Source organism: Numida meleagris, chromosome 2 (assembly GCF_002078875.1).
Source record: "Numida meleagris isolate 19003 breed g44 Domestic line chromosome 2, NumMel1.0, whole genome shotgun sequence".
Classification (NCBI taxonomy): domain Eukaryota; kingdom Metazoa; phylum Chordata; class Aves; order Galliformes; family Numididae; genus Numida; species Numida meleagris.
Window position 1 is genome coordinate 31,829,680 of NC_034410.1, and position 14,636 is coordinate 31,844,315.

The 14,636-nt window shown below is 41.6% G+C and overlaps 1 long non-coding RNA gene across 3 annotated transcripts in view; it reads left to right on the plus strand.

Moving 5' to 3' along the window:
- The window catches only part of LOC110394220, a 40,440-nt gene that overhangs the window by 13,823 nt on the left and 11,981 nt on the right, over positions 1-14,636 (plus strand). For all 3 annotated transcript variants that reach the window (XR_002435458.1, XR_002435456.1, XR_002435457.1), the window contains exon 2: positions 9,792-11,879. This is a non-coding gene — a long non-coding RNA (uncharacterized LOC110394220). The remainder of the gene's footprint in view (positions 1-9,791; positions 11,880-14,636) is intronic.

Below are 14,636 nucleotides of genomic sequence, written 5' to 3' on the forward strand. Positions count from 1 at the left end.
TCCTTCCTTCCTTCCTTCCTTCCTTCCTTCCTTCCTTCCTTCCTTTCCTTCTTTCCTTCTTTCTTCCTTTCTTTCTTCCTTTCTTTTTTCTGGAAAATAAAAAGCATCTGCCCACTCATCACAGATTGGCTCTTCTTGTAAGTCAGAGACCCGGCAAGCTGCTCACACAAACATTTGCAGGGACACGAAGATGAAAGGATCCGCATCTGGCCGACTCAGCAGCCTGTTGTTTAAACAGCAGCACATGATTCATACTCTTCAGTTACAAAATAATAACGTGCTTTTAATTTACACAGAATGAACCCAGAAAACTATAATTAGAAAGAGAGTTTCTGGAAATGTAACAAGAAAATATTAATACCGTGCAAAAAAGTGATCCAAAATCTCCAGTCCCATAGAGCCATGCTGTCTAAAGCATTGCAATATCCAGTTTTTCTCTCTTAATCCAATAGAACTGCATCTCAGGAGCAATCCTTTGTGAGTGTTTAGCCTCACTGACCATAAATCTTAGCCATTTGACACCCAAGTTATTAAATTATATTTGTGTTATATCATAATACAATGCTTAGCCATATATCATGCCCCCAAGGATAGCTATGGATCCAGCGAATGGTCAAACAAAGCTTCTCCTGCCAGAGCCTCTTTAAAACTGAGAGAATCTCTCTAGTGTGCTGGCAGTGCTTGGTTTTGCTTAGAAGTAGACTGTGTTACACATGCATATTGTCCAGGTTATTAAAATATGGTTACATTTACAAGGGGAGACAAATCGCCAGCACGAGCACAAGGTCATTTCTTATTACAATTCTTAATTGGGATTTCAGAGAGGTCATCCATATTATGTCATAAGTAATAAAATTTTGGGGACTGAACAGAAGTGAGAAAAATAATCGTGACATCGAATTATTTAAGGTTTAAGTTCCACTGCATGGTCCTTGGAGGATCTTCAGAAGCAATCTCTTCCTCAGTGTGGACAAAGGGATGCCTCATTCAAACACCATATGGATGCTGTCTAACAGCTCATATTCGTCAGCTGTATGCTACGGACCAGCTGTGGTTGCCAGCAGTTTCTGCCTGCTGATTGACCCTCCCCGGGGTGCAGCACTCACTAGGCAGAAATCAGAAAATTCACCCCAAGAAGTGCAGTGCCCTTTATGGTGAATAACGAAGTCGGTGATTTGCCTTTTGGCATTAGAGATGAATAAAACCATGACATCTTGTCTCAAAACATGTTATGACTTCTCATGGTTGGTCCCAGTTGGTCTCACACCTTGTGCTTCAATTGTGGCTAAGGACTGTGCAGGGCTAAACATCCTCATGGTCACGCTGGCCCTTCCAGATACACTTCTGGCTGTGGTGCCAGTATGTGTGTGGCCACAGATGTTTTAAATTGCAGTAGGTACCTCCAGAGAAGCCTTAGCAAAAAGCTCCTGCCAAGTGTCCTTCTGCCCTCATGAAAAACTAGTACAGACAACTTGTGATACCCAACAAGAGAGAACCACACCTAACAGTTCTGACATCATTTTCTCATTGCTCCAGCTTTTTGCATGCAAATTTCTTGCAAAGTAATTTCTATAACAACTTCAATATCTGTACTAATGTTGTAACAGAGCCTTCCCCATTACTATAATGTCTTTCTAGTCATCAGTTCTTGGGGTTTATTATGTGAAAATTAGAAATACATTATTATCAGAAAAGCCATTCTCTCGACTGTGCAGACATTTACAACCTGACATAATCTCTTAAAATCTGAATTGTTTGCAATGAAATAGACCTTTTTTCTTCATGAAGATGTCAGAGAATTTCAATTTCAGCTAATTCTTCCAATCCTAATGAGTTTCCTTCTCTAAGGAGCTGGCAATGTTCTTTATGCTATAATAGTTCCAGGAACAATTGGAAACTGCTTAGATAATAACATAAAGTTTTTTAGATCAATATCACTTTTTTGTGAAACTTTGCCATACCTGGGTATCTGAGCTATTCCCATCTTTTTCCTTTTCCTTTTCTTCTTCCTTTCCTTTCCTTTCTTTCTTTTATTTCCTTTTCTTTCTTTTATTTCCTTTTCTTTTTCACCTTTTTCCTTTTCCTTTTTCTTATGAAGACTTCCCTGAAAAGTTCTTGTGCACTGGGAAATCTTGATACAGTTATGCACACCAAGAAATGATAAGCAAGATGTTAATGGACAGAATCCATGGTATGACACGTAGAAAATTCTATTGTTGCTGCATTGTAGGTGAAACTCCCAAATAGAAGACTGCTTCTCTCATGTATTTTGAATACTTTACTTTGTGTGTTGTAAGGAGTGCATACTCGGTGAATTTGATTGCAGGTAACTACGTCTTACAGGCCCACTGAAGACATCTCCTTCTGTTCATGTTTATCAGTTCATAAACATAGACTGATTTTGTTTGTGTAGATTCAAGCTTGCATTGACAAAATGTGCATTTTTGCGGGCAAGTTAGATGAATGAACTATATTAACCCCAAAAAGAGAAACTTTATCTCAGGCAGAAAGCACATCTCTGGTCCAAAACTTGTACCAGTCACTAGAAATAATTCCTGGACTTCAAGGGGCTTCAGATTTGGTCCAAGGAAGGAGGGCTTACAACTGCTGACATGAAGCTTACACTGCTTGTCTTGAGATATTTCTGAATTGACTTCTTGTTATCCACATCAACTCATGATCTTTTGTTCTGCAGAATGCTATGATCCTTTTCATTTTAGGATTTTCGTGGCTCTGAAGAACATCTCAGTAAGATATTGCAGCTTTCCACCTTGCATTTTAACTGTCTGCCATACTTCTGAAGTGCAAAACTGCTCAAAGTCTACCTGTATTTGAAAGTTCTCTGGATTCCTTTGAATTTTGGAGTTGCTAACAGAACTACTGTGAAATTAGGGGATAACCTGTGTGGTTTTCAGGCATTTCTCTTCTTATGTGAAGGAAGAGCATGGGTAGCACTCTGTCTATGCCTCCCATACCCTTCCTTCTGAGCTGTAAAAAGTAGTTCTGAGAGAAATGCCTGCAGTCTTCCCCAAAGCTGTTTGAGATGTATTAGTCCTGTGCAGGGCAGGGTCCTACCCTTCTTCTATATGTTGCCTGTTTTTGTTGTTGCTAACATCTTTGAACAAGATTCCATCTCTCTACCTGGTTCTAGTAGTCCCCCAGGTGTGAACATTTGAGTGCTATAAGTTAGCCATTGAGCAGCCTCAAGAGTGGGTATCATTGCATGCCCTACCACTAAGGCATGCATTCTGACTGACAAATTCTCACTGCTTCTGCAGCCTGGGATCAGCAATCACCTTAGGCCAAGCAGCACTGTAGTTCTAATGATGCTGCTTCTGTGTTCACAGCCACTTTGTCATCATTCTTCCAACACTCCATCTGCTCTCAAAGCTGACACACGGTTCCTATTTGCTATCATCACCTTTAAATGAGAGAGCAAAAATTGCCTGCTTGAAACTCTTAAGTTCCCTGCAAATTGTGCTTTCAACTAAAAAGCACTAGACAAAAGAAGCAAGCATGCCCTAATTGAGCTAATTTTTCAGATCAGATTTTGTTTCAGTTCAGAGAGTGTCCAAGAGGGTTTGTGCCTACATCTACATGAAGGAGACTGGGGATTGTTGGGTTTGTCTCTGTACCAAGAGTCACAAACAACGAAGGACTGTGGCTCCTGCTCCTCTCCCAGTACAGCATGTTCCCTGTCTGCAAGGCTGAGGGGGTGGAGAGGCCTGTCCAGTTTACTGCGCCATCTGCTAGGTTCAGCCAAATCGCTTAATCTTAACCAATTTCAAAGGGAATGAGGTCAAAACTTCAGAGGTGACCTTAACTCTTCATAAAATATTTGCTGTCTCAGATGTTATGAAGAAAAGGTTGTTTCAGAGGAGAGAGGATGACTTGCCAGGATTCCTCCTGACACTGAAATGCACTTCCTTCTCCCTCCGCAAATACCAGAAATCTCATCACTCCTCTGTTCCTGGCAGCAGCAACGAACCATCCCTTGTGACCTCCCCAGCTCCCTCAATGCTGCAGTGCTGCTTGGGACCCCATATTTCTGTGTGGTATACACATAGCCTGACCCACACTTCATCTCATGAGTTCCCAGGACACATCTCTGTTCACTCACGCAACTTCCCCTACCCCCCAAATCTCTTTCACTGCCAGACATCCTTCAAGACCTGGGACTCCCTTTAGAATCCCACCTAGACTTCCATGTGGTGAGACACAGTTGGGACGTGTATAGGGCTATGCCTCATCCACCTATTCCCTGCTCAGACCTCCTCCAGACATACACGGCAAGGGTTATTAACTGTTGTCCCCAAACACCACCTCCCCTTTTTCTGCAGGTTAGATGTTTGCTTTTACAAAAAAAAAAAAAAAAAAAAAAAAAAAAAAAAAAAAAAAAAGCACTGTAATTAAATGATGCATAAAGGTTGCTTTTTTACACACAGTATACTGAGAAAATCCTTGACTTGTTCAGGGCTCTTCAGATTTGTCATGCAATACAAATGAGAACACAGAACATTTCAGAGCAGCTTTTTCTTGTATCCACTCACCAGGAGCAAGCACAGAGGCATTTAGAGCATGGGGACAACAGCTTTTGAGAATGGAGTATGTTGCTAGAAACATCTTTTTTCCTAGCATCCTCACCTGGATCCTGTTTGTCAACTATGGCTTCTTCCAGGTGTTGATTTGCCCCATCTGGGAGCTGGGAAAGAGCAGTATACCCATCTGCTGTGCAGCACATGAAGAGCAGGACCCAGCCAACAAGAGCTGCACGTAGATGCTGAGATGGAAGAAGACAGCAGCCCAGTAAGTGCTTTGAAGGAGAAGAAACATTTGATCACACAGACCTCTAACCTCCCCTTAGAAAAGGAAGATGGGAAATATTTTTATGTTCCTATTCAGTTGGAGAGAGGATAGTGCCTAAGAACCATGTCGGCCAAAGACAATCAGCAACATAATTACAGTTGTACTCCACTTGTGTGGGAACAAAACAACACATGCTATTTTAGCACCAGATCCTGCCTTGAAACACAACGAAGGAAGACAAAGGATATCAGCAGAAAACCTGGGGATGTGCAAGGCTGGTTTTCATTAACCTTTTCGCTATCCTACTTAAATACAGGCTGGTTCAAACCTGGATGTTGAACAGTCAAGATTCTCTGCCCTTAAAGATTTGTTCCCTCTTTACCAGAAATGATGGAAACAAATCAGATTCCTGACAATTTGTTCATTTTTTCCATAGCCTAATAGAAGGTATTGCATTTTCATATGAGCCTTAATTCACTCTGACACTGAAGTAATGTTGCTTTTTTAGTTAATCCATTCTTATGTCCTGGAATCACTGCTTTATGGTGGAAAGGGCTTTAAGAGCTCCATCGAAGGAATGATCCTTTTGGATGGAGCCCCACACATGCAAGCAGGGTTTTCTTCAGGAGTTGTTAGTCCTTGGTGGCCTTTCTTGAACTTGTATAGGGTATTTTAAAGACAGCCGAATGCCATGTGGGCTGTATTAAAGGAGAACTGAGGGTGACTCAGCATTTCAATTTAGATGATAGTATGTTTTCAGGGACTTGGAAATTGATCCGTTGCCATGTTAAATCTAGGAGAAGTGGTGTCTTACAAAGGAAATCAAAGCTTGTTGAAGTGAAGAGACATGGTGGAGTCCAGCAAAAAGGTCAAAGTTTGCCATGTACTGAGCTTTGTCTGCTTTTTGACCAAAGTCAGCTGCTGAACAAAACTTTTCCAGTTAGCATGGTTTTTACTTTCTACTGGGACATCTCAGCTCCCACAGGATTGGAGGGGCACAAAAATGATTTGATTTGCATCAAGCCCTGTAAGCCCACATCAAAAGACAGTCAAGAGGGCTGCCACCACCAAGATCCTCTGATGTTCAGTGCAACAACAGAAAAGAAAGAGTACTGTTCCCACAGGGAGACTGGGCTCTTTGCCTGTGGCACACCCCATCTCTCTCAGACAAGCTCTCATGAATGCCGTACAACGTCAACAGGAATACAAAACCCATTGACTCCATCCCCTCTGGCACAGAGCCTTGTGCCAGGCCCCCCACTGTTGCTCTGATTGTGCAGAGTGCAGAGGAGTGAGATCATTGTGTTGCATTTTGAGGAATGGCCTGCAGATGGGAACAATCAGATAAAGCCAGGAACCATCACGGAGGAGGAAAACAAATCCAATTAAGTTCTCTTGTGAAACATGGGAACTAAGAAAGACCTTTCTTCCTGGTGCTGTCCAGCCACTGCTTCAAATCTTTGCCTGAAAGAACGAAGCAACTGCTCGCCCACCTGCCTGAGCAAGCAATCACAGCGGTCCACGTATAGGACAGGCTGGGAGAGGCACATCCTTCTACCAATACACATACAAGAGTGCCTGGGGCCAATCTGGGAAACAACAACCTCAGATCTCTCCTGGAAGCCAGCATGTGTGCCTGAAAGGTCAGTGAGGCACAGTGAGCCTTCAGAGCACCATGGATGATTTTCATCAAGCCAGCAAAGGAGAAGCAGGGAGAGTTTCTGGAGAACAGATTTATTGTGGTGTTTTGGAGGACAGAAGTAAGGCCAGTGTCATGAAGGGACTCATGAAGGGAGGGAAGAGACTTCCAGGTCCCCACCAGGAAAGCATGGTGTGGAAGCATGATGATGCCAGTGGGAAAGGGAAGCAAAGGAGGCTCTGAGTTCTTCTTGAGGTCTTCTTCCATGGACCCTGGGAAACCAACAACCATTGATTTTATGAAGTTGTAAAGCAACCTTGGTGTAAATCAAGATGTCAGTGCCAGTGCTGTAAGCTCTTTGAAATAGGTACCCCCATTTTATATGGTCTTTAGACAGCCCCTATGCCTGCAAAGTCTTGCCACACAACACGGTCTCTTCTACAAAATTTACTATTTAATGGTCTGGTAAGTATTAGCAAGGTTACTACGAATGCCAACAGTTTCAGTGCTACTCAAGATGGAATAAAACAGTGGGACCAGTGACTTCTATTTGCTTCCATGGAGTAAAGTTCATTTCTATCCACAGTTTCTTTTCTTAAATGCAATTTCATTTAAAAGAGGATGATTTTGATTACTTTTTGGGGGCTGTTATTCTGTCTGCTCCCGATGCCTGAAGAAGTTTTGTGCTGCTATAGCGAGGGGAAATCTGTCTCTTCATCCTCAGTAAATGGCAGTGTTCCTTGGAGAAGAGGTTAGTATCATTATCGTTGTTATCATCATCACTTTAGCTGTGACAAAGAAGAGATAAGTGATCTAATCCAACATGTCCCAAGAGCCACGTTATCCACCAGGGAATATAGCAACAAATGATATCTAGACCTAAAGAAGCAACTTGAAAAGGGGAAAAAAAAAAAAAAAAGAGCTGGAATTTGAAAAAGTTCCTGCCCAAATAACATATTGCATCTGTGACACTTTGTTCTGGTACTAATTTCCTGACAGCACTCACCACAGACAGTTCCTGTTCCCTGGCAATAACTAACAACGCTACCTGTGCCTTTGCAGATGGTTTAGTGTGTATATATCTTTTTGGAAGCACGCAATTTGTTTTCTGCCTGGGATGTATTTGCCAGAAATCTTCAACTGTCAAAACAGCCCCCTTCCTAGGTCATGATCTCACCGCAGTGTACCCGTTAGGCTTCTGTCCAGCCCAGAAAGACCATGGTGACATGCATTGCTGAGCACTGGACTGTGTTCTCATGATGAAGCGCTAAGTTGAAGTTGGCTTGAGAGGAGAGGCAGTCAGCTTGGAATAAGACCTGGGAAAGGTTAGTTTTGGAAATGCTTATAGCAGCAGTGTGTGTGAAATAATGCAAAGACAGGCTTACTGGGTCACAATTTGACTGCTGGGAGGAATAGGACAGTAAAGAATGTGGAGCTTTTATTTGTCCTTTTACTTACATCTGTGAAATTAGTGAGATAGTTACTCTGGCTGGAGTCTTCCTCTTGGGAGGGAAAGAGGACAACAACAGTAAGAAAACTGCACATTCTTAATCTGGTACATTTGTGTTAAAAGACATACACTCTCCAGCTTCAGCTCTCATGAAGGGAACAAATCCTGTCAGGAAAGCATCTCAGTATGAAGAGAAGAAGTGGGACAGCACCATCACCAGGACATATTCATGACATCTGGGGGGCAAGTCCCATCCTCAGAGCTGCATGTGCCTGTGGAGTAGAGGAGAATGAAAGCATTAGCTATTTGGGGGAGGATTTTTTACAAAAACCCATCAAGACAGACCATGCCATTCCATTCCCACCATCAGCTTCATCCCCACTGGGATTTTTTGTTTGAAAGGTTGATCTGGAAAAAAAATTCTGTTAAACCTGGAACAAATTTCAGAGGAGGCTCCATTTGGATTGGTCTCTCAGCTGAAAAGTGTTTTTTGGGAAGGGGAAGGAAAAGAAAATGTTTTGAAATGGTCAAAGTATCCCATGACTGTGATTTCTGAACAATAAATTAATTCTCTGGTTCAATTCTTTCTTTAGATAATGTATGCTAGTGAAAAAGGGGTATATCTTTTAAAATATCGACATTAAAATTGATGATTTGGAAGTAACTGAACATAGGTTTTGTTAACCTATGTTAATGAATGAAACATCTTTTCTTTCTGTAATCACGTTACAGTTTTTTTGTTTTTTTCTCATTTAGACTCTTTATTTCTGATTTAGGAAGGGCAGGGAAGAATGTCAGAGTGCCTGTGAATATTTTCACAAGGACTGGGGAGAACTTTTTCCCACGCCACTCTACAGTCAAACCCTCCAGATGCCAACAGATTACTGATTAGGCTTTCCTGCCCTTGACTTGGGATCATCGTGTTGCAGAGCACTTGGGGACAGAGCAAAAGGCACCTCTCATCATGCTGTTAATGATGTTTTTCCACAAACTGAGAAAACACATTCCCAAGAAATGCCTTAAGTGAGTGACTCCAGAAGTGTCATTAGTAACCTCTGATTTTCAATCTCTGTGACTTATGTCTTCAGATATCATGAAACTGGATTTAAAACTGCATGAATGATGATTCTGTTGTCAAGCTTTTCATTAGACCCATTTAGTTCTTTGCACATGAAAGCTGAGTGTCTCATGGAGGATGATTACCAGAATTTACATGGTCTGAGCAGGTAGCAATGCAAAGGCAGCTTGCAGCTGAGACTGGGGGGAGACTGGGTCCCCACATGAATTTCTCTTCGGCAGTAGCCATTGTTTAGGAGTCTAATATCTCTCTGTGAAGCCTAGCCTCCATAAGCAGGCAGCCTTCCTAAGGATGGTACTTTAGAATATCTCCCAGAAGTACCCACACATACATAGAAAAAATGACAAAACCTGCAGCAGAGGATACCACATGCAAGGCAGTGGTTCTTTCCTGCATCCAATCTCACTTGTTTTGAGAATTATGATGAACAAGTCTTTGAGCTGAATAGGTCTGATGTCAGGGAAAATGGGTTGCTATGATGAATACCAAGCCAATTAGTCGTGCTGGGTTTTATCCTAAGAGAGTGGAAGAAAGATTCACTCAGCTGTAATCATGCCATGAAAAAAAAAGGGGGGGGGGGGGGGAAGAGGCAAACCTGGGACCTCTACAGTTCTGCCTTGTCTCAGCTGTTTCATCTGCGCTCATGAGAGACCAGAGCTGCAGGGATGCTAATGGGATCCCTGGTGATTTTAGCAGAGTTCCCTATAAAAACTCTAGGTCAGAGCGTCATTCTCTCCTGCAATAAAGCTGGCTTATAGCAGTAACAAATAAATCTAACAGGTATTTAACTAGCACTCAAATCTTTTTTCTCTTCCCAGGACATGCTGCCAGCCTGTGACCTTCTGCAAGGCGGTCTCAGGGCCAGCAGTGTAAAGGACGAGATAGATCTTCCTCCCACTGTCATCACAAGCTGAGAGAAGAGATGCTAACAGCCTCCTGTGTACTGCAGTGGAAGGCAGCTGGCACAGAAAGCGTGGAACCACAGGAAAAGGTGAAGCCAGAGCTTTTGCAAAGGGAGACACTGGCAGTTTGCAGAAGCTTGTTATGATTGGTTTTGACTTAGGTTCCTTTGTCTCTTCAGCTTTTATGGAGAGAAAAGAACAAAAATGTAGCAAATGCTGTTTAAAAACAGCTACAATTTGCTGTAATGGTGCATGGTCTCTCAGCTTCATTTTTAATTAATTTCCAAATCCAGGAAATCCATTCATCACAATTCTGGAATGCTGGAAAACTCACTGAGGAACTACAAAGGGCAGGTAAAGCAAAAGCATTTAAAATAGTTGCAGATGAGCTGATAAGCGGCTCAAAGAAACAGTTAAATTTGTGTGCAGATAACTTAACCACAGTATCTGGAATGTATAAACATAGCACTTTTTTTTTTTTTTCTGGCCTTAAAATTTGATCCAAGTCTGGGAGTTAAGAAGTCCCATTTTGTGTAATCAGGTTCTGGTTGAACATGATTGCTGAATTATTTTAAATTGAAGACACATGTCTGGATGTTGAGTTCTGTATATTATTCCAGGATGGTGTCCATTAGGTCTTATCCACAGGGGCTATCTTCATTCCTTATGCATCAGGATTAGCAAATGGTGAATCATGAATATGGAGGCAGTGAATAGAATGTGGTACTAGTTAAATGGTGATTTTGGAAATTATCTTGCATGCATTATTCAAAACTTTTCAGTCTCTCCTGCATAGAGTCCCTAAGGCTGTTTCAAAGTGTTATTTTAAAGCACACTTGTACAAGGCATTTGCATTCTTTCATTTTGAATCTTGAGTTTAGCAACGAACCAACATTTGCTTTAACCCCTTGTCAGTCCTAAAGCATTCTCAAGAGTATGAGTTGCTCATCTAATGGTTGCACTGCCATATGCTGTCCTTCTATAATAGATCTGCCCCTGACCTCTGTGTTTTTACATTGCTTTTTTTACTGGCAGATGGACCATTACATGAATTGAAACATATTTTAATGGATACTCCCAGTGGTGAGAGAATATTGTCTCATTAGCTCCATGGGGAAAACAGTGTAAACCCAAAGCTGAGTAGCTCACCTATCCATATGGTGGGTGAAAAGAGGTGTCCTTACAGCATATGCTACAGGCAACGATGCCTCCTGAATTGCTAGAAGATCAAACTTCTGAGGTGTGACAAGGAGACGATGAACAAAGAGTTTGTCTTTTTCCTGTCTGGGCTGTCCGAATGCTTGTGTAGCTTTTAAAGACTGGGCTGGATGCTCTTTGGGTGCCCTGCGGCCATGTACCACAGATCAGTCACCACAAGGTGCTCTGCCCTTATCTTTTCCCCACACAGAGCTCCTGCGGGGAAGGTCTCTGAAAGTCTTTGTTCATCAGAATTTTTTTCAGTTAAATGGATCTTTTTTGGTTTTTTTTTGTTTGTTTGTTTCAAATCAAAACAAAATCGACAAAAAGAAGACTGTCACCATCATTTGCATGTTTCTATTTTCACATGTTCGTAACAACCGTAACGGGAATTTTATCCATCTTTTAATCAAAACTGTTTGAGAAATCACACCACCCAACTTCTTCACAAAGGAAAACACTCTTGTCAGTGTGTGGACGACTTGATGACAGAGTCAACAGTGATTCTGATATAACATTTCATGAAAATTGAAAGACATCCCAAAAGCCTGCAAAGAGGAAGTGGCCACAAAATATGAATACCTATGGCCCGTTCAAAATGCATTCCTCAGTTTTCAGCCTGGGAAATGACAGAGTTCATTGTGCAGATGGGCTCTCTGATTCCATCCCAATGGTATCTCCATACACCGCCTCTCTCCCTCCCTCTTAGGCAGGGTGAATCTGCTGGGCTTTAAATCTTTCTCAGCCAGGAGGAATTCCGAAAGGAGGAAAACAGCTGGGAAACACATATCCATGCCTCCTGCAAAGGTATGTGCCTTATATATTACTGCGAGGCACAACATCATTTTCCAAAAATCTCTCACTCTCTTAAATAACACACAAAGTATTGTTCTGAGCTGAGCTAAGGTGGAGCTGGCAGTTGACATGTCTGAGGTCATTCGATAAATGGGTGTAATGAAGTAGTCATGGCTAATATGTGTTATAAGCTTAATATGAACCTGAAAATCCCACAGAGGAGATATTATATCTTTAAAAAATGATAGTACGGTAATGATTCTAAATCCTGCAGCTTACAATAGTGTTTAACTGTTTTGAGCCATTATCGTGATATTATTTTAGGGATTTTCATTGCAATAGATAGTTACATTAAAATTACATTTAAGTAGAGAGTTGCCAGACTTTGCTGATGCTTTACTAAGAACCACACAGCAGACACTTGTGAAAGCACTTCCTCTTGCCACATACAAATGGATGATTTACAATATGGCTAGAGATGACAGCTTTAATTAAATTTCTTTTGAGGAGCTCATTCTGGCAGCTAACCTGTGCTGGAAAGAGTGTGACACTCACTTGCATACTTAGGATGAGAATCCAGAAACAGTCTTTTTAGTGGTGTATATCTAAAAGCAAGTAAATATCATCTTATCTGTGCAAGTCAGGAAAATGAGGCCCAAAGGTGTGATGTGTCTTGTACGTCACTAATGGCCTTAACCATTGAAGTCACTGAGCTGTACTATACTATAATAAAAAAAAAAAAAAAAAAAGACAAAACCAAAACAAGCTCTCAAAACAACACAAAATGTTGCTTAAACAAAAGAGGTTATTTCAATAGGTAAACGGGAATGGAAGAAACTACAGTTTTATTACATTAGGCTCCCACATTAATAGTGTTTCATATCGTTCGTCGTAGGCGAGTACATACCGAGGGCTTAAATATACTGACTGAATCAAAACCAGTAAGTTTAGGGGGCCCAGATCTGGAAATTTCACCATCTAGGTTTTGAACATGAGACAAACGAGTGAACAGAAATGTCAATCAGCAGGACTGTAACACAGTTTGGTTAAAAGGACCAAGCAAAGTCTCTTCATGTCAGCTTGAAGCAAGGGGCTCTGTCCAACAGCAGGAAGGAAGCCATCAGTGTTCAGCCAGGTGTGATCCTTGCTGCCACAGAACAGCTCATCCCCATGTTTCTTGGGTATGGATGAGCAAGAGAAGGAGTATAATATGTATGTACATGCATGCACGCTTGAGTGCATGTACATATGCACGCTTGAGTGCATGTACATATGCATATTGTATACATACAGATACAGATATATAGTACAACTACATAGACGGATATACAAATATACAGTACAGTTCTGTGGTCTAACTGTGCTACACTCCAAAACTGCTTTGTTTGGAAAACTGTCCCCACATATCCATCTACACCAATATGTTTACAGTGAAATACTATCCACAGCATAAAGATGTTGAATATTGCCTCTTTGAAGCAAATTTGCTGTTTGCTATGTTGTATCTCATGCAATGCTGTAGAATGGAACAAAGCCTCTTTCCTTATAAATATCAAAACCCAGGAACTCTAGTAATCGGATGGGATCTGCTAATTCATTGGTTTTTTAGCACTACACTTGCATCCATGTATCTCAGGGAAGACAGAAGAGAATCCTCACAACACCAAGTGCATCCTTCTGCCATCTTAATATTTTCTATTTTGTATTTATGCTTCCTATACATTTTCAGTTAGCAAGCCAGTCTGTCCTCAATCCTGCACATTAGATGAGCAGGCATAAGAGGATTTTTCAGGATGGCTAGGCTGTTCTGACTATAATGTCCCGTTCTGAGAGTTTGGGGTGGTTCTGGTCCCTCAGGACACTTGAGCCCACTGTGGACTTGCAGGTGATGTCTGGGAGAGAGTGCTGCTCATAAAACACCACTGCCTGTACTACCAAATGGTCAGCGTGGTTCCCACCCAGTTAGTACTTTCCCAAAAAACTTGTAAGCACAGGACTGCTTAAAAGTAGTCACCCTTTTCTGAGAGGAAAAGATGTTCAGTTTTCATCCCAGTTCTCATTGCAGAGAGTACTGCTAAGCACATTAAAGCTAGCAGTGTGCACTACTCCCTGCAACACATTGCTCTTTTTCTTTGGACCTCAACGTATCCCCTCACCACAGGTCAGAAAATGTGGGAAAGCAATTTCAAGAGACACTGTCAGCTAGGCGATAGTCTTCAAACATATAGTTCCATTAGGGTTTGGGATATTTCGCATGTCCTTGTACTTCTTGAGCTGAAAATGTACAGTTGTGCCTTAGATATTGCCTTGCTGTGATAACTCCCTCTGTGAAGATAGGAATAAGTTCTACTTACAGGAAGAAAGGTTTTCTAGGATTCCTTTTCTTATATGTATATTTCTGCTGCTCAGGAGAATAATGAATTTGCTAATTATCTCAAGAAAACCTACTGAGCTTCCAACATCCTGTCATCTGTGAAGATTTCTCCTGCTTTATAGGCTGACCTGTTTGCTGCTCCTGCCCCTTCGGTGGGAAGGAAGGGCAAGTTCCTACATCTTCGCAGGTGATGCAGGATGACAGAAGGATGGGGGAAGCAGGCAGAGGGATGACAGAAGAAATCAATAAGCAAAATAGTCCTGCAGGAGGTTTTATAAATACCTTTCTTGGTCTATTCCTATCTATTAGTTAAGGCACAGGATTCTTGTATTAAAAAGCTTCATCCCTACCAGCAATGCATGGCCAGATCTTTAAGAGACTCTCACACACTAGGT